Source organism: Mesoplodon bidens (genome assembly GCF_964165515.1).
Source record: "Mesoplodon bidens genome assembly, chromosome: 2".
Taxonomy (NCBI): Eukaryota; Metazoa; Chordata; class Mammalia; order Artiodactyla; family Ziphiidae; genus Mesoplodon; species Mesoplodon bidens.
The window spans coordinates 103,340,664-103,364,007 of record NC_138177.1 but is presented as its reverse complement, the minus strand read 5'-3'; the positions used below and the strand labels follow the sequence as shown (position 1 = coordinate 103,364,007).

The window sequence follows — 23,344 nt, the reverse complement described above, 5'->3', positions numbered from 1 at the left end:
CTGGACAATGTCAGGGGACATTTTTGTTTGTCACACTTGGGAAGGAGGAAGTTACACCGGCATCTGGTAGGTAGAGGCCAGGGATGCTGCTAAACAGGACAGACCCTACAACAATGAATTATCTGACCCCAAATGCCAGTAGTACCAAGATTGAGAAACCCTGCCTTAAAGGGAGGGGGTGTGCTCATCTTGCTTCTCCCTCTATACTACTGACTGGAGTGTGGACATAAAGGCTGGAATCTGAGCAGCTATCTTTGTTCATGCAGTGCAAGCCACATGTTGAAGACGGTGAAGTAACAAGATCAGAGAAATCTGGATCCTTGATCATCCTGAAATTGCTGTATCAGCTATAGAGGGCTCACTTCCAAACTTTGTTACCTAAAACAGAATGAAGTTTAAATCTCTCTTGTTTTGGGCTTTCTGTCACTTCCAGCTGAACTTCACTGATAACCTTCCTCCCTCCTGCTCCTTTTGCATTCCCCTCGACTTCAGTGAGCCTCTGTGAACCCAGCCCTTGCTCCTGGTCTCTCTTCCCATTGTACCCCTTTGTTGCTCCCAGCTTTCACCTCCAGATATACTCAAGAGCTATATTCATCCATTCTCAGTTTGATCTACTTTGAATTGTGATTGATACCTGCTCCAAGATCCATTTGTTGCAGCTCTGAGTCTATCAGGTCCTGCTCCTTCCAGATTCCCAGCCAGTCAGGCTCTAGCCAGTCCTATGAGTAAGCCATATCAATTGGGTTCTAAACATTTCTTTGTAACCCAGTTTGCAACGTGGAGCCACGTTCTCCCAGACTAGGTACTGTCTGTAATGACCCATACAGTGTGGGTACCAGCCCAGCAGAGGGGAGGTCTGACCAATGGGAATGGACCCTGGCCCTCACTTGAGGCACTACCAGCTAGGTATATGGGTCATATACCCATGGTCATATTTTACCTGAAGAATTCATCCATCTGTTCATCTATCCATGCATGCATCCATCAGTTCATTCAGCACTTGCATGAGTCATTTCAAGGCTCCAGCACGGAATCTGCTGTGACAATACCCTGGAGGTCTTTCCATTTATCATTATTGTTTACCACAGGCTGAAAAATGACAAATCCTTGGCCACCAAGGAGGATAACCCAGAGAAACAGACAGGAAGGGCTGGCCCCTCTCTTTATTTCTTTACATCTTCACATTGCTAGTGTTGGAGAACTTGATATTAACTAGCCCTTTCCTTTCAAATGTGAATTCATCTGTATAATGGTGGGGTCACATATATACAACCAAATTGTCAGGGATCCAAAAGTAAAGCCTTTGTATTCAAGGGTAGATATTCCAGAACAAGGAGGGGAATTTCAGCCAGCATATTTGATGCTGCCTGAGCCTGTCTGCCTGACACCTTGAAGATATAACAAAATGCATAGAGTGGATTCTTTCAAGGGGAAAGTGGACAAGGACCAAAGAACAGTAAAACAAGGGCCATTCCAGTGGATCTCCATGTCCTTCAGATGAACTGGGATAAATTCTGAGTCTAGTCCCAAATTTCTGAGTCATGACTGTAAACCTGATATGAGGATGGAAGCTTCCAACTCAGTCAAAGTAACAGTGTGAGAAGAGCAAAACTGAATCACTTCAACTATCTTCCTTTTCAGAATATTTGATTGGAGTGGAGGAGGGAGAGTATGTCTGCCATATTAAGAGGGGCATAAAGTAACATTAAAGATGCTGTGGAAGCCAGCTTCCCAGATGGACCCGCCTCCTGTTATTCACACCCTTCCACATTGTATTAGAGTTGATCTGTGTGACCAACAGAACACAGAAGTGATGGTATGTGACTTCTGCGGCTAGGTCATAAAAGACATGTGGCTTCCACTTCTCTCTTAGATCATTCACTCTGGGGGATGCAGCCCTGTGGAGAGGGCTGAGGTGAGGAACTGAGCCCTCCTGCCAACAGCCATATGAGTGAGTCATCTTGGAAGCAGATCCTCTTGCCCCAGTCAAACCTTTAGGTAATCATAGCCTCAAACAGCTTCAAGAGAGACCCTGAGTGTAAACCACTCAGCTAATCGGCTCCCTGACCCACAGAAACTGTGCAATAATACATTTTTATGGTTTCAAGCTGCTAAGGTCTGGGATAATTAGTTAACGCAGCCATAGATAACTATTATACCCCTTATTGTCAGTCAGTGTATGTCAGCAGCTCAGTTAATTCTCACGACAATCCTGTGAAACAGAAATGATTTTCTCCATCTCAGAGGTGTGAAAATAGGTTCAGAGAGGTCAAGTAATTTCCCAGGGTCATACAACTGCCTTCAAGTCCTTCTAAACCATGCTGCCCCACGCAGTCCTGCCTCTCTGAGACTTTCTTCTCCTCCCCACACTGACCTACAGAAGCGAACCAGGCTGTTCTAATACTGGCCTTAGGTTTAATGGTGAGATTATATGATCATAGGATGGGGAGTATATGAGGGTTTGAAAACTACCACTGCCTACAAAAATTGTATTCTTACATACCTTGTGAAGCAGTTTCAAGAACTTGGCAGAGATGAGGGGAAGCAAATGGCATTCTAAAATAATGGCAAATAAATGAAAGAACTAAAAATTGGACAGTGTTTCTAGTTAAAGTCAGAAAGTTGATGACACATAACAAGACCTCCATTCGGACAAAGGATTGTTGGTGTCATTTGTGGAGCTATGACACAGACATGCCATGGAGAAACAGTTGAAGCCCTGAAAGTTTGAACACCTCTGGCTGGAGGATTTTATCCGTCACCTTGGGAGCCCTGGTGTAGTCTACCTGTGTCCTTGAGTCTATCTCAGATGGAGGAAGACAGCCTGGAGTGATTCTTCTGCCTGTTCTGGAGTGGACTCGACTTAGGTTCTGTGGGACATCACTAGCAATAGACCTTTCTTTCCCCAGTTCCCCGCACAGTGGGAAGTAAGGGGGCATAGTTTCCTCTGAGGTCATTTTTTTGACCAATAAATGAGATTGATTCAGAGCTTTTTTTTTTTTTTTTTGCGGTACGCGGGCCTCTCACTGTTGTGGCCTCTCCCGTTGCGGAGCACAGGCTCCAGACGCGCAGGCTCAGCGGCCATGGCTCACGGGCCCAGTCGCTCTGCGACATGTGGGATCTTCCCGGACCGGGGCACGAACCCGCGTCCCCTGTATCGATAGGCGGGCTCTCAACCATTGCGCCACCAGGGAAGCCCTGATTCAGAGCTTTTTGATGGAGTTTTGAGATCTGCTTATTAAGGACTTAATGCTAATAACAGAAGACAAGTGGATTAACAAGGGTTTGAATACCTAAGCCCTAAACCAGTGCTTTTCAAACTTTAATGCAAATAAATCACCTGGGACATCTATTAAAACGCAGATTTGGATTCAGCAGGGCTGGGGTGGGGCCTGAGGTCCTGCATTTCTAACCGGCTCCCAGGTGGTGCTGATGCTCCTGGGCCATGGTCAGCATTTTAGTAGGAAGGGCGGAAAGCACTTGTTCTCAAACTTGCTTGCTTATGAGAATCACCTGGGATGGTTAAAAAAATAATGATGCCAGGGCCCCACCCCCAGAAAGTCTGCTTCAATTGGTCTCAGGTGCATCCTGGGCATCAGGATTCTAGTGTGTGGCAGAGTTTCAGGACACTGGTCTAACAAGCCTGTTCCCAGTTGCTTGCTGGTTCCCTCCTGATTCCTTTCCTGGGAGAAGCAGCTGCAGTGCAGGGTAACTGGGGACTTGGGGCAGGTACCTGGACCCATCCTGCTTCATTCTCTGCGGCTCGCCTTCCCATCCCGGGACAGGGGCAATGACTGCTCCCTCAGGGGGTCAAGAGAAGGATGGAGCACATTCATGTATTCACGGAGAACTCGGTATAGTGTCTGGCAGTATGAGTTATTACTTCATGATTACTCTCAACTGCTAAAGACTTAAGATTAGTTAAGTTTTAACAGATGATTATCCATTGTGGGCCAGGAGTGGGGAAATGCCTTTGTTTGGCGAGAACTTGGAAGGAAGAGAAGTGGGTCTGAGTGGATGGAATTCAAGGCCTACTCCCACAAACTGGGTAACTGAAAGCAGAATTAAGACACCGAAGATCAACTTCTACTCCCACAAGATGATTCAGGCAACATTTCTGGACTGCCCACTCTGTACAGGACATGGTGCTAAGCCTTGGGGAGAACTGCCTAAATTAGAAAGCAAGGATATTTAGCTTTCTAGAACTTCTGGTTAAAAAAGACAAGCTAGGGAATTCCCTGGTGGTCCAGTGGTTAGGACTCCATGCTTTCACTGCTGTGGGTCTGGGTTTGATCCCCAGTTGGGGAACTAAGGTCCCATAAGTCACGTGGCACAGCCAAAAAAAAAAAGACAAGCTAGGCACGTGGTCCAGTAGCTTCCTGATTGCCTACAGGACTCATCCATTTACTCAACCAATATTTAAAGGCGCTTGCTGTGATCTATCCACAAGAAGGCATGTTCCTTCCCCCCAAGATGCTTATAATCTCGGAGAGGATACAGAAAACAGATAGAAAATTATATGACTCCCAAGGTGCTTTGGGAACCCAGAAGAGGAGCCCTTCCCCACCAGCAGACCAGGCTGAAGAAGGCGGTCTGGGAAAGCTCGTGGAGGGGGTGACATGGGCTGATCAATTTCAGGTCCCCATAGCCTTGCATTCAAAGTCCTTCGGGATCTTTTTCCCACTGACTCTCTCAGCTGTTATCTCCTGGCAAGTCAAGCTCACTTCCATGTACCTATCCACGCTCTCCTGTCTGACTTTGCTCAAGATTGCAGGGTACATGGGAGCAAGGAACGCATTTGTCCTCCTCACCACAGTGTCCCCAGAGACCAGCAGAGACCCTGGCATTTAACTGTGCTCACTGCTTAAATGCATAAATGTGCTTTCTGCCGGCTCAAAGGCTGTGCATCTTTGAAGATCCAGGTCAGGCCAGGTTTGGCCTTTGTCTAGTCGTCTCGACAGCAGGTAGTGACTGCTACCTACAGGATGGTCCTATATCCTACCTGAGCTCTTCCAGTCTTGGAAGCCTGGTCAGCAGCCCTAGTCAACCAGCCACGAGGTCTGGAATCATTGGTGCTGCCTGCCTCAGACACGGTATACCTGCTTCTGCCTTAGTTTCCCTTTGTGACTAGACCCCCTTCTTTGAATACCAGCCTACTGGTCCGAGACTTTCAACCAGCTCTTCTCAAACCCTTCCCTTTGGGGACTGGATCATGTTCCATTTATCCTCAGCTGTGATTCTTGCCCTCTTGTGAATGGGCTGATGGCACAGAACCAGAATTGATCCAAGCCTGACTTTGTGACCAGTGCCCTGAACCCCAGTGACCTTCTCCACCAGTGCCTGCTGCAACCAAGGCCGAGTTAGCTGGAGCCTTTTAGACACGGTGCACTGGACTGCTCAGCTGGTACCATTTCCCCAGCCCTGTCTTATCTTCTTCCTCCATCCTTCCAGTCTGTTTGCTAACCCTTACCTGGAATTCCTTGCATGCAAGTTGGCCCTAGGTTAGGTAGCTTTTTCCAAATGCAGGCTTCCTCTCTGCTTCGCCCTCTCAGGATGTAATCTTAATCTCTCTCCCTGAAGTCCCAAACCACTGTGCCTGTCTTACCTGGACACCTTTTTACCTTGCACCACAGTTGTTTGTGTACCTGTGTCATCATTTCTACTAGGCAGTAAGCCAGGCACATGTCTTTTTCTTTTGTATGGATATGTCAACTAGACCCTCAATCACTGCTTGTTGAAGAGAGGAAGTCATAAGACAACACCAAGCACAAATCAAATGAGATGTAATAGTCTCCCCGACCCTTGGGCCTCATTCCATTCAGCCTGTATATCACACCCCTACGTGAACCATTCTAAAACACAGCCATTCTCATGCCAAAAGAAACTGTAGCTCCCCATTGGCTATTGCATGAAATCCACGTGCCTCATCCTGAATCAAGCTTGCCCCAGCCCCTTTGCTACATGTGGCCTCAATCCGACTTGCCCAGCCTCCTGACACTTCAACCCCTCACCCCAGCTGTACTTTCTTCAGGACCCATTTGTCCCTCTTTTCTGTGTTAATATCGAAATTTCTTCATCCTGGCACCTTTTTTTTTCCCTTCGCCTATTCCCACGTTGCCACCTAGTTTAGTTATTGGCCTGGCTGAAACTCAGCCCTAAGATTTTTAGGATGAAAAAAGCCATCATTCAAATGTTGTGAGCAGATTTTGTCTGGCAAGAGAAGAGTCTTCACAAGTCCTTCAGGGAAAGATTGTTTTCCCCTTGTTTTGGGAAACCACGCGGTTGAACACATGAAAATAAGAATTCACCCAAGGTTCTGGGGGAAGAACCGTGAGCGAACCATGAAGCTGGAGGTAGATGTTTTCAGTCTGAGAAGCTGAGCGGTCTGTTTGGTACATCATGTAGATGTGATGTCTATAGCTGAGTAGAATTTGGGTAAGGAGGCGGAGAATGTTTCTTGGGTTGCAACAAATTTAACTGATGCTATATCTGAACTTTGGTTTGTTCCTGCAGGATGTGAGATTCCTTTATTGAGAGTTGCTTGCTAATAATAACAACAAACAGTTGCTACACACTTACCATGTGCCAGAACAGAAAGAAACCCCTGCAAGGATTAACTCCTATCATAACAACTTTAGGATTTTTCAGATGAGGAAAAGAAGGCTCAGAAAAGTTAAAGATCATGCCTTACAATTAGAGGCAGAACCAAGATGTGAACACGAGGAGTCTGACTCCACAGCCTATGCTGCTAACCTCTACTCTCAAGAATCTTTGATTTTTAAAAATCTCATCCTTTAGCAGCCGAATAGCACGCAGGGAGATCAGGTCGGTGCTTTGTGTCCACCTAGAGGGGTGGGATAGGGAGGGTGGGAGGGAGATGCAAGAGGGAAGGGATATGGGGATATATGTATACGTATAGCTGATTCACTTTGTTCTACAGCAGAAACTAACACAACATTGTAAAGCAACTATACTCCAATAAAGATGTTAAAAAAATCTCATCCTTTAAAAATTTCTTTTTAAAAAGATAATTAGTATAGTAGTTAGTATATGCTTATTACTTGGAAATGCAAACTCAAAAATGTTTTACTGGTAGGGTTACCCAATCACATTTTGCCACTTTTTCATATGTCATCTTGCATTATTTTGCTTATTGTTTCATATTCACAGGTATTTCTTCCAAAGAATCTGAAGTATCCTTGAAGGTAGGGATTGTGTCTTAAACTTCCACTTTATCTCATCTCCCACAGTAGGCCCAAATGTATCCTCCCTAAATACTCGTTGAACTGAATTAAACTGGTACTCCAACGACCTTCTCCCTCTGGAGCAAAGCAAAGCAAGTGAAAATATTATAGAAATATATAGAAATACAGTAGATTTCTAGAGCTTCTGGGGAAGGCTGAAGCTGCTTCCAAGCTCTGCATATAGAACATAGGAATTTAAAAATAATCCTTCTGTACAAACATGAAAAGTGTTATTGCAGACTCCCAGAGGTGTATAATGGATTTGAACTTTAAAACAGCAAGATGAAGTAGCGCTTACTTTAGGGAACTCAAATTGCAAACTGCAGCGATCAGCCTACTCACAGGTGGTTATAGTCCATGCTTTGGTTCCCTCTGTCGGTAGAAAGGAAGAGGTGTTGTTTTTTGTTTTTGTTTTTCTTTCCTGCAGGAATTCTTGATTCAGGTTGTGTGATGGCTGCTGTTCACGGCATGCACTGCCTGAGAAATTCAGCTCTTAGATTTAGGAAAGGGGAAGAGAAAACCTACTGGATCTTTCTCCTTAGATGGTAACTAAATACACATTTTTTATTCCTTTTACATACTACCATTGCTGCCTCTAAAGCCAGACTCATTACAGACCACTTATTAATTGTCAGAGAACACACACAGAGTTTGTTCTGCCATGGCTTTCCCAGGCTTCTAATTGTAAGGCGTAAAAAGTATACCTTGATTGCTCACAGAGTTGGTCAAACAAGCCTGGTTTTCCCACACTGTCTGCTAACCCCATATCTTGGTAATGTTTTCCATGACATAGACAAGGCGTTTTGATCTCAACTAGTGAAAGGAATCAAATATCTAAAAATTCTTTGTTTGATTTATTAAGTGGAATTAAGGACACACGTATCTTTCCTTAGCATGTGATTTCTTTCTCAATTTCCCCTTCCCAGAACTTTTATATATGAGTCTGAATTGTTACTTAATCATATCAATGACTCATCATTTGAGATTTGGCTCCAATGCCCTTCGGAGAATTCCTTTGTATGGTATTCCAAGGAAGGATTAAGCATCACTCGTCCCCTGTTCAGCCACGTGCAATTCCAAGGACCAGTGAAGACTCTGAGATGCCACTAGTGCCTGGCACATTTCAGAGTTCAAAACAGATTTGTTTAAACAAATACAATTTGAAGTCATTTTCTATTTTAAGGGTTAATTTCGTATATGTCAGAATTCCTTCTTCCTGCATGTGAGGATATTTGTTTTATTTCATTAATCTTAAAGGGGGCATAACAATGTTTTACATAAAATGCTTACTGTCAAGGAACTTTATGTATTATGGTAGAATGAAAGAGACATGCCTCGTGTCAATCAGGGCTCTGCCACTGTTCGGAGAGGCAATGAACGTGGGCCCTTAGCATCCTTGTACATTCTTGCTGAGTGTGCTAAGAATGTAAGATCCTGCTCATTTGGGCCATTCTTCAGGGTTGTGTTTGCAGTGAGCAACCTTGAGGGATGAGGGAATGTCCCTCTGTGGGACAAAGAGCAGGCTTGCTTACTGCTTGCTATAAACTGGTAGGTCCCCCAAGCTCAGCATTCCTCTTCTATAATGCCACCCATTGTGTGTGCAAGCATCCATCTGGACCCACCTGCTTCGTTCCTGGGAGAACTGGGGTTCAGAGAACCGACACTCTGGCTAATGCTTTTGCTGTGACAGTCTTTCATCTCTGACCCAGGAGTCTTGTGTGTTCTGTCAACATCCATGAAACTGTGACGAGCTGACACGTTAGCCTGCACGTAGGGTAAAATAGCAGATTCCTCAAAGTTCTTGACACACACCAGGGAGGTATCCCTACACAAGTTATTCAAACTCTTTTAGCTGCAGTTTCCCTTCCTTATAAAGAGGACGATAGTATCTGGCTCATAGCATTGTTGTGGGGTGAAGTTAAATAAGAATGTACAGATCCCGACTCCACTAGACCCTTCCTGGGAGCTCCCTTCCCTCTTTAGAACACGGACGGAGACTGCTTTGCTTTGATGCCTGATGTAGCTGGGCCGCGTGGAATGGAGTGGACCACAGGGCACAGCAGGAGCTCCGCAATTTCTACGTAGGCGGGGCTCAGAAAACCGCAAGCCGATTGGAGCGGGGACCAAGGGTTTTGTATGCAGAGGCGTTTGCAAGGCAGCCACGCGATTTTTACTTAAATTGCCTCTTTCAAGAGGCTTCGGGGTCTTACTGATGCGAATTACAGGGGCACTGAAAAATACCCCCTCAGATCGACCCTCTGATTCGTGGCGACCGCGCCCTTTCGAGCAGCTGGGAGCTCGTCCGGACTCCAGCTGCGCCACCTCCTTCGGCTGCCTGCTGCCTCCGGAAAGCCACGCGGCCACGCTCGGGCGCGCGCCCCCAGACCGCACACGCCCGCTCACGCATGCTCCCGGCGTTCCCACGCGCGCAGGCCCTTAACCGGCGCCTTCCACGCAGCCTCGTGCTCCGGGCGCGCGGGCTCAGCTGTTGCGCGGCGCCCGCGGAGGCAGCTGCCGGAGCTGGGATGAGCTATCGAAGGATGCTGCAGCGCGGGGCGCGTCGCCCCCCTCAGTCCACCAGAGCCCGGATACCTCAGAAATTCGGCTCTGGGTCTGTGGGGAGCGAAATGCAACCCAAACACCGTTTTACCGAACCCCGCGCAAATAAACACGCACAGGCACTCACACAGACGTCGCCGCGACCCGCGCTTGCCGCGGCGGATTCCGGCCGCGGGCGGCCAGGAAAGAGCCCGGGACCCGGGAGGGGCCGCTGACCACGCCTCAAAGTCCGAGGGGTCGCTGCTCGGGATCGGCCGCTAAAAGGTGCGACGTAAGTGCCCGGCGTTAACGGCCCGGCTTAACGGCGCAACGGCGAGCCTGGGGCCTGCATCGCCGGGGCGGGGCCGGGCCGGGCGGAACCGGCCGCGGGAGAGCGGGTAGGCGGGGGCGATCGGGCAGGAAGGGAGCTGGGGAGGAAGAGCGCGGGCGTGATTTGTCCTGCGCGGCCAGGTACGGCGTTGCCCAGGGCGGGCCGGAGACCGGGCTGCGGCTGTCCTCAGATGCACCAGCCGGCACCCGGCGGACTCGCGCCCGCCCTTCGCTTTCAAGACGCGCCGGTTTCGTTAAGAGGCGGTCTCCGGGTGAGGACGGGCGCTTGCGGCCGGTGTCTGCCAGTGCCCTGGCCTCTGCGATACAGACAGACAGCTAAGGGGGTGGTGGGAAGGGCGCGGGGCCGTCGCCTCTGGCTTAACAGAGCAGATGCGCAGAGAGTCCAACAGGTGGCTCCGTGGCGCAATGGATAGCGCATTGGACTTCTAGAGGCTGAAGGCATTCAAAGGTTCCGGGTTCGAGTCCCGGCGGAGTCGCAGTTTTTCCCCCAGTACGTAATTTATTTTCTACACCTGTCATTTCTCTCATTTTCCTAAAGGGATGAACTGGCCTCGCATCCTCTGCCCAGTCCCTTCGGCTTCTGCAGCTCTTTCACCTCTAGCCGCTCGGACCTCTGGTCTGTCCTTCCCCCTGCTTCCCTGGCTCAGTGGCTCTGGGCCTGGGCCCTGCAGACTCCGGAGCCGGATCCGGGAACTGGGAAGAGCGGCCTGGGCGGCGAAGCGAAGCCTCACGGTTTCGGCCTGAGCAGAGCGCGGGGGAGGCCCGAGTCTAGGGTGTTCCGGGAGACCTGCCCCAGGCCCTGGGGGTACGCCCCCTCGCCAGGAGCGCGAGCGTGGCTGCTAGGGAGGGGTGAGCAAAGGACGAGGAAACGCGCCCACACAGTGAGCTGCCCCTCCAGCCCAGAAGGCTTCCGAATTGTCATGTACTTGAATCCCCAGTGGGATCCTGTCAGAAATGCAGATTTCTGGGCGTCACTCTCATTCAGTCGATCAAGGTGGGGCCCAGGAATCTGACTTTTGAATAAGAACGCCCTCTCCCCTCCTCCACGATTCCGGTGCAAAGAGACCCGAGGTCCACTCTGCTTGTCAGCTGCTCTAGGCAGGGATGACTCTCTTGTACTTCTTCTTCTGACAGTTCATACCATAGCTTTGCACGAGGTTACGGTTCCACCTCGCTAAAGGCGAATGAATGAATGAAATTTTAAAAACTCATTGTAACAAACAATTCATGCAAAAAATACAAAATCCAAAATTGTCAAAAAAGGTACAGGGAAAAGTAAACATCCTTGTTCTTCCTATATCCCAGCCTTTCAATTCTCTCTATAAGCCATCAGTAAAAATGGTTTCTTGGAAGTATTTTCAGATTTATTTTATGCACATGTCAGCATTTCTATATCTATTCTCTTTCTTTATGTTTGTTGATGTTACTGATATAGGTAATATAGCATTACGATTGGTAGTATATTATGCTTGCTAGTTCACTTATTAATACAATAGAGCTGCCTTGTTCCATTGCATATAAGTATCATAATGATTTAATAGTCCCCAATAGTTGGTCATTTAAGTGTCCAGTATTTTCCTGTTACAATGTTTCAGTGAACATCCTTATTCTTACATTATTGTACACAAGTGCAAACGTATCTGTAGGATAGATTCCTAGGAAGTTGAATTGCTGTGTCAAAGGTTTATTTGTGTATTCTTTGATAGATACTGCCAAATTACTCTCATAGAGATTGTATCCATTTTACTCTCACTAACAATGATAAAAGTGGCATTTCAAATTAGTGTAGAAGAGGAAGAATGTTCATTATCAGTGGTTCTGGGACAAAATTCCCACTTCACTCCTTTTACAAAAGTATATTCCGGATGAAGAAAATACAGGTATAAAAATAAAACCAGGAAAAGCACTAAAATAAAACGTGATGAAGTTATTTAATAATCTGAGTGCAATATAACCCCAAACCTAGAAGAATTTTAAAAATTGATAAACACAAATATATGAATTTCTCTAAGACAAAAAAGATACCATAAACAAAATCAAAAGACAAACTGGGAAAGAATAATTACAATACATATCACAAAAAAAGGGCTGGTTTCCTTAAAATGTAAAGAACTCCTACAAACCAGTAAGAAAATGACCAACAATGCAGTAGAAAAATGACCAAACTCAAGAACAGATAAATTACAAAAAAGAAATACGAATTATTCTATGTATAAAAAGATGCTCACCTTCACTCATAACAAGACATGGATTGAAACTACAACTAGAAACCATCTTTCAGTTGTTTCATAACATGTAGAGTATGTTGTTGGTAAGATTGACATTTAATTTTCTTCTGTAAATGCAGCATTGTTTAAAATGGCCTTCGGAATTCCCTGGCAATCCAGTGGTTGGGACTCCACGCTTTCACTGCCAGGGGCCCGGGTTTGATCCCTGGTCAGGGAACTAAGATCCTACAAGATCCCTGCACGGTGCGGGAAAAAAAAAAAAAAATTTTTTTTTTAATAGAATGGCCTCAAGCTGGAAATAACCTACATGTCCATCAATAATGAACTGTTTGAAGAAAGTATGGTAGAGCCTTGTAATTGAATTGAATACAACGCAAACCTTTAAAAAATGAGGAAGATCCATATGTACTGCTATGGAAAAATAACCAAGATTATATGAAAAAAATTGATGCGTAAATGAGTATACTTAATATTATTCTTTTTATGTTAAGTAATGCTAATAATAATAGTAGTAATAATGTATATTAGCATGACTGTGTGTGCAGAGAAAATTTCTGGAACAATATATGAATGGTTAACAGAGCTGGGGCAGGAGGGACAGTGGTATGAAGGGTGGGGGTCTTTTTACTGATTGCCTGTTTGTAATGTTTGAGTCGTTTTCATAATAAGCCTATCTTATCCTTGTAATAAGTTAATTTTAAAAAGATAGAGCAAAAAAAATTCCTAAGCTAATGAGGAAGGAATAAGAAGCATTTGGTGCCTGTGCTTAAGTTCACTTTCCAGTAGTCAGCCCTGATACTGCTTATCCATTAAAGATTTACTGAATTTGATTTAACAAACATTTATTAACTCCTTATGTTCTGCTCCGTGCTGGATCTCAGCCATAAATACACCCTTTAGGAGCTCCTCCTACTAAGCATAGAGAAATATGTAAACAAGATATCTCTTTACAAGGTGATTCCAGCAGGGACCATGTCCTGAAGGTCTTGTACACCATGTTAAGGAGTGTGGACTTTGCCCTAAAGGCAATAGGAAACCATTGCCTAGCTTTTTTCTTTTTTTTTTTTAAGTCTTTTTTGTTTTTTTAGATGTTGGGGGTAGGAGTTTATTAATTAATTTATTTATTTTTGCTATGTTGGGTCTTCGTTTCTGGGCGAGGGCTTTCTCTAGTTGTGGCAAGCAGGGGCCACTCTTCATCGCGGTGTGCGGGCCTCTCACTATCACGGCCTCTCTTGTTGCGGAGCACAGACGTGCAGGCTCAGTAGTTGTGGCTCACGGGCCTAGTTGCTCCGCGGCATATGGGATCCTCCCAGACCAGGGCTCAAACCCATGTCCCCTGCATTAGCAGGCAGATTCTCAACCACTGCGCCACCAGGGAAGCCCCAGCTTTTTTCTTTTTAATTTTTAATTTTTCATATGGAAATATAGTTGAGTTACCACGTGTCAGGGGTCTGGCAAATTGATTCAGTCATACATATACATATACATTCTTTTTCAGATTCTTTTCCAATATAGGTTATTACAAGATACTGAGTATAGTTCCCTGTGCTATACAGCAGGTCCTTGTTATCTGTTTCATATATAGTAGTCTCTGTCGATTAATCCCAAATTTCCCTCCCCCCCTTTCCTCTTTGGTAACCATAAGTTTGTTTTCTTTAGTTGTGAGTCTATTTCTGGTTTGTAAATAAGTTCATTTGTATCATTTTTTAAGATTCCACATATAAGTGATATCATATATTTGTCTTTCTCTGACGTACTTCACTTAGTATGATAATCTCTAGGTCCATCCATGTTGCTGCAAATGGCATTATTTTTATGGCTGAGTAATATTCCATTATATATATATGGAATATATAATATTAATATAATATATAATATTCCCTGGTGGCCCAGTGGATAAGACTCCACACTCCCAATGCAGGGGGCCTGGGTTTGATCCCTGGTCAGGGAACTAGATCCTGCATGCATGCTGCAACTAAGAAGTCCGCGTGCCACAACTAAGAAGCCTGCATGCCACAACTAAGAAGCCCGCATGCCACAACTAAGAAGCCCGCTTGCCACAACTAAAAAGCCCGCATGCCACAACTAAAAGATCCTGCATGCCACAATGAAGATCCCGCGTGCCACAGCTAAGACCCGGCGCAGCCAAAATAAATTTAAAAATAAATATATTTTTTAAAGTCTACACACACACACACACACACACACACACACACCCCACATCTTTACCCATTCTTCTGTTGGTGGACATTTAGATTGTGTCCATATCTTGGCTATTGTAAATAATGCTGCTGTGAACATTGGGGTGCGTGTATCTTTTTGAGTTAGAATTTTCTCCAAATATATGCCCAGGAATGGGATTGCTGGATCATATGGTAACTCTATTTTTAGCTTTTTGAAGAACCTCCATACTGTTCTCCATAGTGGCTGCAACAATTTACATTCCCGCTAACAGTGTAGGAGGGTTCCTTTTTCTCCACACCCTCTCCAGCATTTATTATTTGTAGACTTTTTAATGATGGCCATAATGACTGGTGTGAGGTGATACCTCATTGTAGTTTTGATTTGCATTTCACTAATAATTAGTGATGTTGAGCATCTTTTCATGTGACTGTTGGCCCTCTGTATGTCCTCTTTGGAGAAATGTCTGTTTAGGTCTTCTGCCTATTTTTTTAATTGGGTTGTTTTTTAGATATTAAGCTGTATGAGCTGTTTGTATATTCTGGAAATTAATCCCTTGTTGGTAGCATCATTTGCAAATATCTTCTCCCAGTCCGTAAGTTGTCTTTTTGTCTATGGTTTCCTTTGCTGTGGAAACGCTTTTAAGTTTAATTTTGCCCCATTTGTTTTATTTTGTTTTTATTTCCATTACTCTAGGAAACAGGTCCAAAAAAATATTGCTGCGATTTATGTCAAAGTGTGTCCTGCCTATGTTTTCCTCTAGGAGTTTTATAGTATCCAGTCTTACATTTAGGTCTTTAATCCATTTTGAGTTTATTTTTTATATGGTGTTAGAGAATACTCTAATTTCATTCTTATACATGTAGCTGTTCCCTTTTTCCCAGCACCATTTATTGAAGAGACTGTCTTTTCTTCATTGATTATTCTTGCCTGCTTTGTCATAGATTAATTTTGACCATACGTGTGTGGGTTTATTTCTGGGCTCTTTATCCTGTTCTGTTGATCTAGGTGTTTGTCTCTGTGCCAGTATCATACTGTTTTGATGACTGTAGCTTTGTAGTATAGTCTGAAGTCAGGGAGCATGATTCCTCCAGCTCTGTTCTTTCTCGGGATTATTTTGGCTATTATTATTTTTGGGGTCTTTTGTGTTTCCTACAAATTAAAAAATTTTTTGTTCCATATCTGTGAAAAATACCATTGGTAATTTGGGATTGTGTTGAGTCTGTAGATTGCCTTGGGTAGTATGGTCATTTTAACAGCATTGATTCTTCCAATCCAAGAACATGGTATATCTTTCCAACTGTTTGTGTGGTCTTCAATTTCTTTCATCAGTGTCTTATAGTTTTTGGAGTGCAGGTCTTTTGACTCCTTAGATATCACTTATATGTGGAATCTTAAAAAATGATACAAATGAACTTATTTACAAAACAGATACCTAGGCATCTTATTCTTTTTTTTTTAATTTAAAATTTTTTTTATGGCTGTGTCGGGTCTTAGTTGCGGCACGCAGGATCTTTGTCAAGGCATGCAGGATCTTTTGTTGCAGCATGCGGGCTCTTCATTGCAGTGTGTGGGCTTCTCTCTAGTTGTGGTGTGCGGGTTTTCTCTTCTCTAGTTGTGGCATGTGGGCTCCAGAGTGCATGGGCTCTGTAGTTTGTGGCACGCGGGCTCTCGTTGAGGTGCACGAGCTCAGTAGTTGTGGCACGTGGGCATAGTTGCCCCACAGCATGTGGGATCTTAGTTCCCTGACCACGGATTGAACCCGCGTCCCCTGCATTGGAAGGCAGATTCTTTACCAGTGGACCACCAGGGAAGTCCCTCTTATTCTTTTTGATGTGATGGTAAATGGGATTGTTTCCTTAATTCCTCATTCTGATACTTCGTTGTTAGTGTATAGAAATGCAGCAGGTTTCTGTATATTGTGTATCCTGCAACTTTACTGAATTCATTGATGAGCTCTAGTCATTTTCTGGTGGCACCTTTAGGATTTTCTATGTATAGTATCATGTCATCTGCAAACAGTGACAACTTTACTTCTTCCTTTCCAATTTGGATTTCTTTTATTTCCTTTTTTTCCCTGATCGCTTGTCTAGGACTTCCGAAATTATGTTGAATAAAAGTGGCGAGAGTGGGCATCCTTGTCTTGTTACTGATCTTACAGGGAATGCTTTCAGCTTTTTATCATTGAGTATGATGTTAGCTGTGGGTTTGGATGTGTGTTCTGTATCAGCCCTCTGTCCACATTGTAGATTCCAGGCTGGAATAGCACAAGACGAGAGGCTCTACAACCAGTTCAGGGCAGTTAAGGTCATCTAGGTAAGAAAATTACGAGGGCTGGAACTAGGGAGGTGTTTGGGGAGTGGGATAAGTATACAAATTGGAGAGAGATTAAAGGAGGCCAAATTGATGGGACTTGATGAATTAAGGGATATATAGAGGAGAGAAAGGGAACAGTCAGGAAAGACTCCCATTTCTAATTAGGGCAGATGAGTGGATGCTGAAACAGTCACAAAGGAGACAGAAGGAGAGAGAAGTGGGTTTGGGGGAAAACTAAGTTCATATTTCTATGTGTTGAGCCTGAGGTCTCTGTGGAACATCCTGGAGAAGATGTACAGTTGGCGGTTGATATTCAATGCTGAGGACATGGCAAGCTCTCAATAAATATTTATTGAATGAAAGAACTAAAGGAAAGTAAGTATGTAGGGAGAGAGGGAAGGAAAAGAAGAGAAGGTCTGCAGCTGGGGAGACTGATCTAGGCTTGAGATTTAAAATTTATTCACCTACAGATGGCACTTAAAGCTCTGGACACAGGTGAGATCGTGCAAGGAGAGTATAGATCGAGTAAGGAGAGACGAAGGTTGAAGACAGAAACCCAGAGCACAGACAGTTGAAGGATAGGCAAAGAATGAGTTCTTCAAAGCGAACAAAAAGGGTAGCCAGAGAGGTAGGAAGAAAACCAGGAGAAGAAAGCATTATCTCCAAGAACTGATGGAGCAAGTTTCCTCTTGAGGAGAACGGAGTCAAGAGGAAAAGGAAGACATCTCACATTTTTGTAAACACCTGCTTTATGCCAGCAACTTTATTTAACCCTTGCCATTTAATTATCCCTCCAATCCTAAGAAGTATGAATTATCCCTATTTTATGGATGAGAAAGTTAGGGTGCGAAGATGTTATGGGGGTAAGGTGAAAGGATTAGGCTCGGCATGATGGAAAAGTGCCTGCTCTTCTGAGGCAAGTAAGAAGAGGGCAGAGGAAAAAGCATGAAGGTGGAGGGAAAATCACAGGTGTTCATGTTTGAGGACCTATTTCCTTTGTGCCCTCTTTCACTGCTCTACCTCACACACCCAGGATTCCAGGAGGGTAGTCACAAAGTGGGAGCTGCCCCAAAGGTGGAGACATTCCCATCTTGTGCCACCTGTACCCGGTACAGACTCTAAAGACCAGCAGCTAGGGGTGGTTTCATTCCAGCTTCCTCTTGGGCTTTGTACATCCATCAGCATTTTAAAAATATTCTACAACTTCATCCACCTATTCTATTCTATATATATATATATATATATATTTTTTTTTTTTTTTTTGAGTACTGGCTTTGTGCAAGGAACCATATTGGAAAGAAATACAAAGTTGAGTAAGAGTGCATTCTCTTACAGCATTCGTCCTAGTGAGGGACAGGGGGCCATGGATTGATGATCCCATTAATTAGGGTTGGTTTTGCTACAAGTGACAGGAAACTCAAACTAACAGTGGATTTGGCAAGATAGTTTTTTAAAAAAATAAATTTATTTATTTTCAGCTGCACTGGTTCTTTGTTGCTGTGTGCGGGCTTTCTCTAGTTGCAGTGGGCGGGGGCTACTCTTCATTGCGGTGCGCGGGCTTCTCACTGCGGTGGCTTCTCATTGCAGAGCACGGGCTGTAGGCGTGCGGGCTTCAGTAGTTGTGGCACGTGGGCTTCGTTGCTCTGCGGCATGTGGGATCTTCCTGGACCAGGGCTCGAATCCGTGTACCCTGCACTGGCAGGCGGATTCCTAACCACTGCGCCACCAGGGAAGTCCAAGATAGAGGTTTCTTTCTCATGTCAAAGTCCAGGGAATGGCAGCTGCTTGATGATGAGACCCAGGCTCCTTATTCTTCCATCTTCAAAATGCAGGTTCCACCTCATGGTCCAAGATGATTGCTCCTGCCCCTGCCATCAGGTCAGCATACTAGTTAGTGGGGAGAAGATAAAGGGACAGAGCCCCATTCCAAGCTCACCCTTCTTTGAAGGACACCTCCCAGAAGTTGCACATACCACATTCACTCACATCCCATGGAAAGGTGGGAATCTTAGCTTTTTTTTTTTCCCCAAGGTGGACACAGTCCCAGCTAAAAACCATGTGTTCTCTAACTGTAAAAGAAAGGGGAAAAAAGGCAGTTTCTGCTGTTGATGCTGAAATAGGTATGCAGATAGCTATAGTGCAAGGCTAAAATGAAAGTGTGACAGTTATTCATACTAGCTCTGTGACATGAGGCAGGTTACTTAATCTTTCTGTGCCTCGGTTTCTTCATTCATAAAACGATGAGGTTAATAGTAGCACCTACCTCCTAGGTTTACCTAAAGGTAACCTAAATTGTTACATATGTATATATGTTTCATATGTACATACATACATAATGGTTACATAAAGTAAGTTGTATTTGTAAGTCCTTAGAACAGTGCCTGGCACTTAAGTGCTATATAGCGTTTATTAAAAACAAAGTAAAAATAAGCACAGTCAAATGGAAATTTCAAGAATCTGCATATCGGTGGGGAAAAGTCTGAAAAAATATTTTATGAAGAAATGTAGAGTGTCAGCTCAGTGATGCCTGGGATGGTCTCATTCCTTCCCTGGGCACCGCCAGAACCTGGCACATTGCCTTGCACAGAGTAGATGCTCAAACTACTGGTTTCTGAATGGGCTTGAAAGGTCAGTAGTATTTTGTTAGGTGAGTTGGAGGCAAGGAAAATATTTTAGGTGGAGTTACCCATATGAACAAAGATAAAAGGTGAAAACTCACTGTATCCAGCACAGTAGCTGGCATGCACAGCACTTGGTATATGTTGACTGACCACTCAATATCAACTAGTTTGGTTTGGCTGAAATCTATCTGTTGGGTCTAGGCAGAAAGACACATCACTTTAGAGAATTTAATATGGGGAATTGTCACACAGGTGATGAAAGTGTAGGCAACCCAGATATTGCAATAGTAGGAAACCTCTATCACCCCTAGTGCCAGGGGGACAATGAGAGGAGATGGTGTTCCCAGAACCCAGAATCCTGGGGTATCCAGTGGTGGGAAGTTGCCTGGTGGGAGGTGGGAGATGGCAGAGCTGCAACCCAACCCAAGGCAGAGGGAGAGAAATACCCTTCTTGCTTCTGCTGCCCTTGTCTTAGGTCAATGTCTCACTGCAAAGTCATTTTTGGCACCTGGGAAGTGTCATTTCCTGTAGTCCAGAGCAGAGCAGTGAGAGAAATAGGCAGATGACCAGCACAAATGAAGTTTGGAGCATGAGCGGGGGAGTGATGAATATAAACCCCTGGTGGTGTCATTTTAGTCTTGAATGTCAGATCTTGAATGTCGGGGTTTCCTCATGTTTTGTTAGGCAGAGGTAGGCCACAGAAGGTAAAAAAGCATAACGGCATCATTAAAACTGTTTTAGGAAGGCTTCCCCAATGGGGAAGATGGAGAACAGGGAATAGTAGCTTCCCTTTGAGTACCTGTCACGTGCCAGGCACGGTGCTAAGCACTTATTCATCACAGAAAGATGATGTATCTGGTTCTGGATATGTTGAGTTTGAGATGACTTCACGATACATGGATGGGCATATCACATATAACAGGAACTGTGCATCTGGAGCAGGGGTGTAGAAGTGTAAGGATGGAGACTTTGGAGCCTTCTGCGGAGAAGCGAGAGCAATGCGGGAGAGGGAGGACAAGACATTCAAGTTAGACAGTATAGAGGAAGAAGATAAGAGGGTAGGCATTAGGGGGGACCAACGAGCAGTGGGCAGAGTAAGAAAACCAGTGAAGGGAAAAAGAATAGAGGGATAGGAGAAGCAGAAAGTTCATCTTCCCGCAGGGGCAAAGGGAAGCTGGAGCTTCAAGAAGGAAAGGTCAGGAGTGTCAAATAACATTTCCTGGCCAGAAGAGATGAAGACAGAGGGAAAAGCTATTGAATATAGCAGCTGGATGCATGGAGGAATCGTTTCTCTAGACAGGTGAGGTCACAGAAGGAAAAGTGGGCGTTTCCTTGGCTGGGAGTGGCAGGTGAGAGTATCAGAAAAAGAAAGAAGAAAGAACAAGACTAGTGGCACATACAAAGAAATGTCTGACCAACGGATCCAGATTGATTAGGGAGGAAAATGTATCCTAATGGGGGTGGAGGATTGGGAGAATGAGAGGGGCTGAAATACTTGAGATCATGAGTTTACAGTCTTCGAAGGTGGGGCCCAGGCATCAGTACTTTTGGAGCCACCTCGAATAATTCCAAAGTGCATTCAAGGTTGGGTTAAAGGGAACTGGAAGGAAGGCTAACAGGATTAACAGACTGGGGTAGTCAGAGTTCAGTATCTTGACCAGTTTCAAGTAAGTCCATGATGGTGACTGACTGAGGTGGAGTGGAATTGAGGGTAACTGGAATTGATGAGATTGAGCTTGAAGGAAATGCAGGCTCATCTTGATTCAAATGCCTTTGGCTAAATCAGGATAATGATTTTCACTAAATGAAAAACCAAGAGTCAACCCTAAAGGACTACAGTCAGGTAAAATATGTGAAAAGCGTTTAAGTTGTGATTCATCCAGCAGTCACCAAAGCACAGGTAAGAGGCACTGAGCCAGTTGTTTTGTATCTTTTCATCTCACTTTATTTGACATCCACTCCCCTCCTGGCAGGTGAGGGCAGCTGAGAGTTGAAGGTGGGTAAAGTGGCAGATTTGGCTAGAAGGGCAGATGTTACAGATAAATCGGCCAAGGTTTTGATGAGCTTCACATTACAGAATTAAGCCATGACCTGTTATCATTGTCTCACAGCCAGCCATTCTGGTGTGTGTACGTACACATATATAAAAATGGGAAAAAATAGGTCTTCCTGATAATACCAAGATATAGAAAAATTTTATTAACTACAATGTGTACCTTGTTTGTGTTCTCTTTAGTACATTACTCCTGTGAACTTCCCTGGGTTATGGGGGTGGAGTAGATGTAGGAGGGAGGGGCTGAACAAAACTTCACATAAATGTTTTTTCATATAGATGACTGCGTGCACATATTTCTTTCCTACCATTTAAAAAGGTTGAGGAACACCGCTCAAAGTCATTTATAGTATTCCTCACTGCATATGAGAGCTAAAACTCATATGGTAATTGGACTAAATCTAACCATAGTTTTCATATCCATATTTTATTTTTCTTCCCTTAATGAACAAAACCTAAGAACTTCAGTACATTGCATGGGGTTTGAGGTCAGGATTTTGGTGCCTGAAACCTACCAGTTCCTGCTTTGCAATTCTGCCAAGGAGGTTGTAATCATAAGGAAGATGAGCCAATGGAAAAGAGAGTATACCACTCATGTAATAGCTTTAGAGCAACCCTGACTGCAGGATTTCTCAGGTAAGCCGAGATTGAATAACATGTTCCTATCAGCCCCTGCCATTCACAGAGAAAGCCTGGCTCTAGAAGGCCCCAAGTCTAATTTCCCACCTCGTTTGGAAGAGAGGATGAGAGGCGTGCCCTCTAATAGGGCAAAAGTGACTGACTGCAGATCGTTTCTGACCTGTTAATACAGCAACTTTGTTCATTTGTAAAACTACAGCCCAGTGAGTATCCTGGGCTCACTTCAATCTGGTTAGCAATTCCTCTTCCCTCAGGAGGGGTGACTAGGAAGGAGGCAGGTGGGGAAGAGCGGACTTCCTAAACACTATGCAGTGCCAAAGTGTGTGGGTCATGTTTTGGCTTTATAGCAATTTCTATGCTATACTACCATTAAACTGAAGATAAATTTCAATTGTCATCATGCTTTTAAAAGAAAATGTCACAAGGTGTCAGGCATGTCAGGGAATGTCTTAGGCCTTCCAGATCTGTTCAGCAGCCAGCTGAATACCACTGAGCGACCGCATTCGATACCATGTAGAGCAAAAATCACCTAGCCAAGCCCTGACCCACTGAATCATGAGATACAATAAAACAGTGGTTGTTCTGAATCACTGAGTCTTGGGGCAATTCTATGCAGTGATAATTGGAATGAACATACATCATCCACCACCCATCACCTGAAACTAAAATAGTTTTGCCTTTTTCACAGTTGGTGTTCAGTATTTATTGATAACCATTTCCCTTTCAGAACCTCCTCCACTGTTATCTAAATTCACATTTCATAGTTTGAGACATTCCAGTTCTTTGATAAAACACTGATCTGCTTAAGACATTTAACTGCAGGCCATGCTACTGACCCTGCTTCTGGGAAGCTATTAGAAACTGAAAGCATTCATTCTTCACTTAAGTTGTGTAACAATGAGACCTGAATTTTGCATTCTAGTCAGATGCTTGGGGAGTTCGTAAATCATTTTGTTTCAATCCTAACTGAATGCTTTCAGTAAAATGTTGTAGGTAGTTATTCTGAACAGTAGTTGTCATTGCTTGAGGGATTGAACTGAATGAGCATCTGCACATATTCCAGAAGTGGTACTGAAATTTTTTTCATGTGATGTTTTCTTATAATTTGCTATTTCTAAGAGTGGGACTCCTTGAATTTATCCCAGTTGGTCAAAGTTTCATTAAACGTTTCTA

The 23,344-nt window shown here is 44.4% G+C and overlaps 2 protein-coding genes and 1 long non-coding RNA gene across 3 annotated transcripts in view; 1 reads left to right on the top strand and 2 right to left on the bottom strand.

The window, feature by feature from the left end:
• BCAR3 (BCAR3 adaptor protein, NSP family member) overlaps positions 1–10,133 on the bottom strand; it is a 254,471-nt gene extending 244,338 nt beyond the window's left edge. Inside the window, exons 1-3 of the mRNA XM_081226557.1 lie at positions 9,931–10,133; positions 8,867–9,008; positions 7,587–7,721 (exon numbers count right to left, since the gene is read on the bottom strand). The gene's annotated coding sequence lies outside the window, so the exon portion shown is untranslated. The remainder of the gene's footprint in view (positions 1–7,586; positions 7,722–8,866; positions 9,009–9,930) is intronic.
• An 82-nt stretch (positions 10,134–10,215) lies between these two features.
• Positions 10,216–23,344, top strand: part of LOC308613307 — a 20,742-nt gene continuing 7,613 nt past the window's right edge. Inside the window, exons 1-2 of the long non-coding RNA XR_014015234.1 lie at positions 10,216–10,623; positions 22,218–22,374. This is a non-coding gene — a long non-coding RNA (uncharacterized lncRNA). The remainder of the gene's footprint in view (positions 10,624–22,217; positions 22,375–23,344) is intronic.
• Positions 18,320–23,344, bottom strand: part of DNTTIP2 (deoxynucleotidyltransferase terminal interacting protein 2) — a 21,497-nt gene continuing 16,472 nt past the window's right edge. Inside the window, exon 8 of the mRNA XM_081226576.1 lies at positions 18,320–18,726. The gene's annotated coding sequence lies outside the window, so the exon portion shown is untranslated. The remainder of the gene's footprint in view (positions 18,727–23,344) is intronic.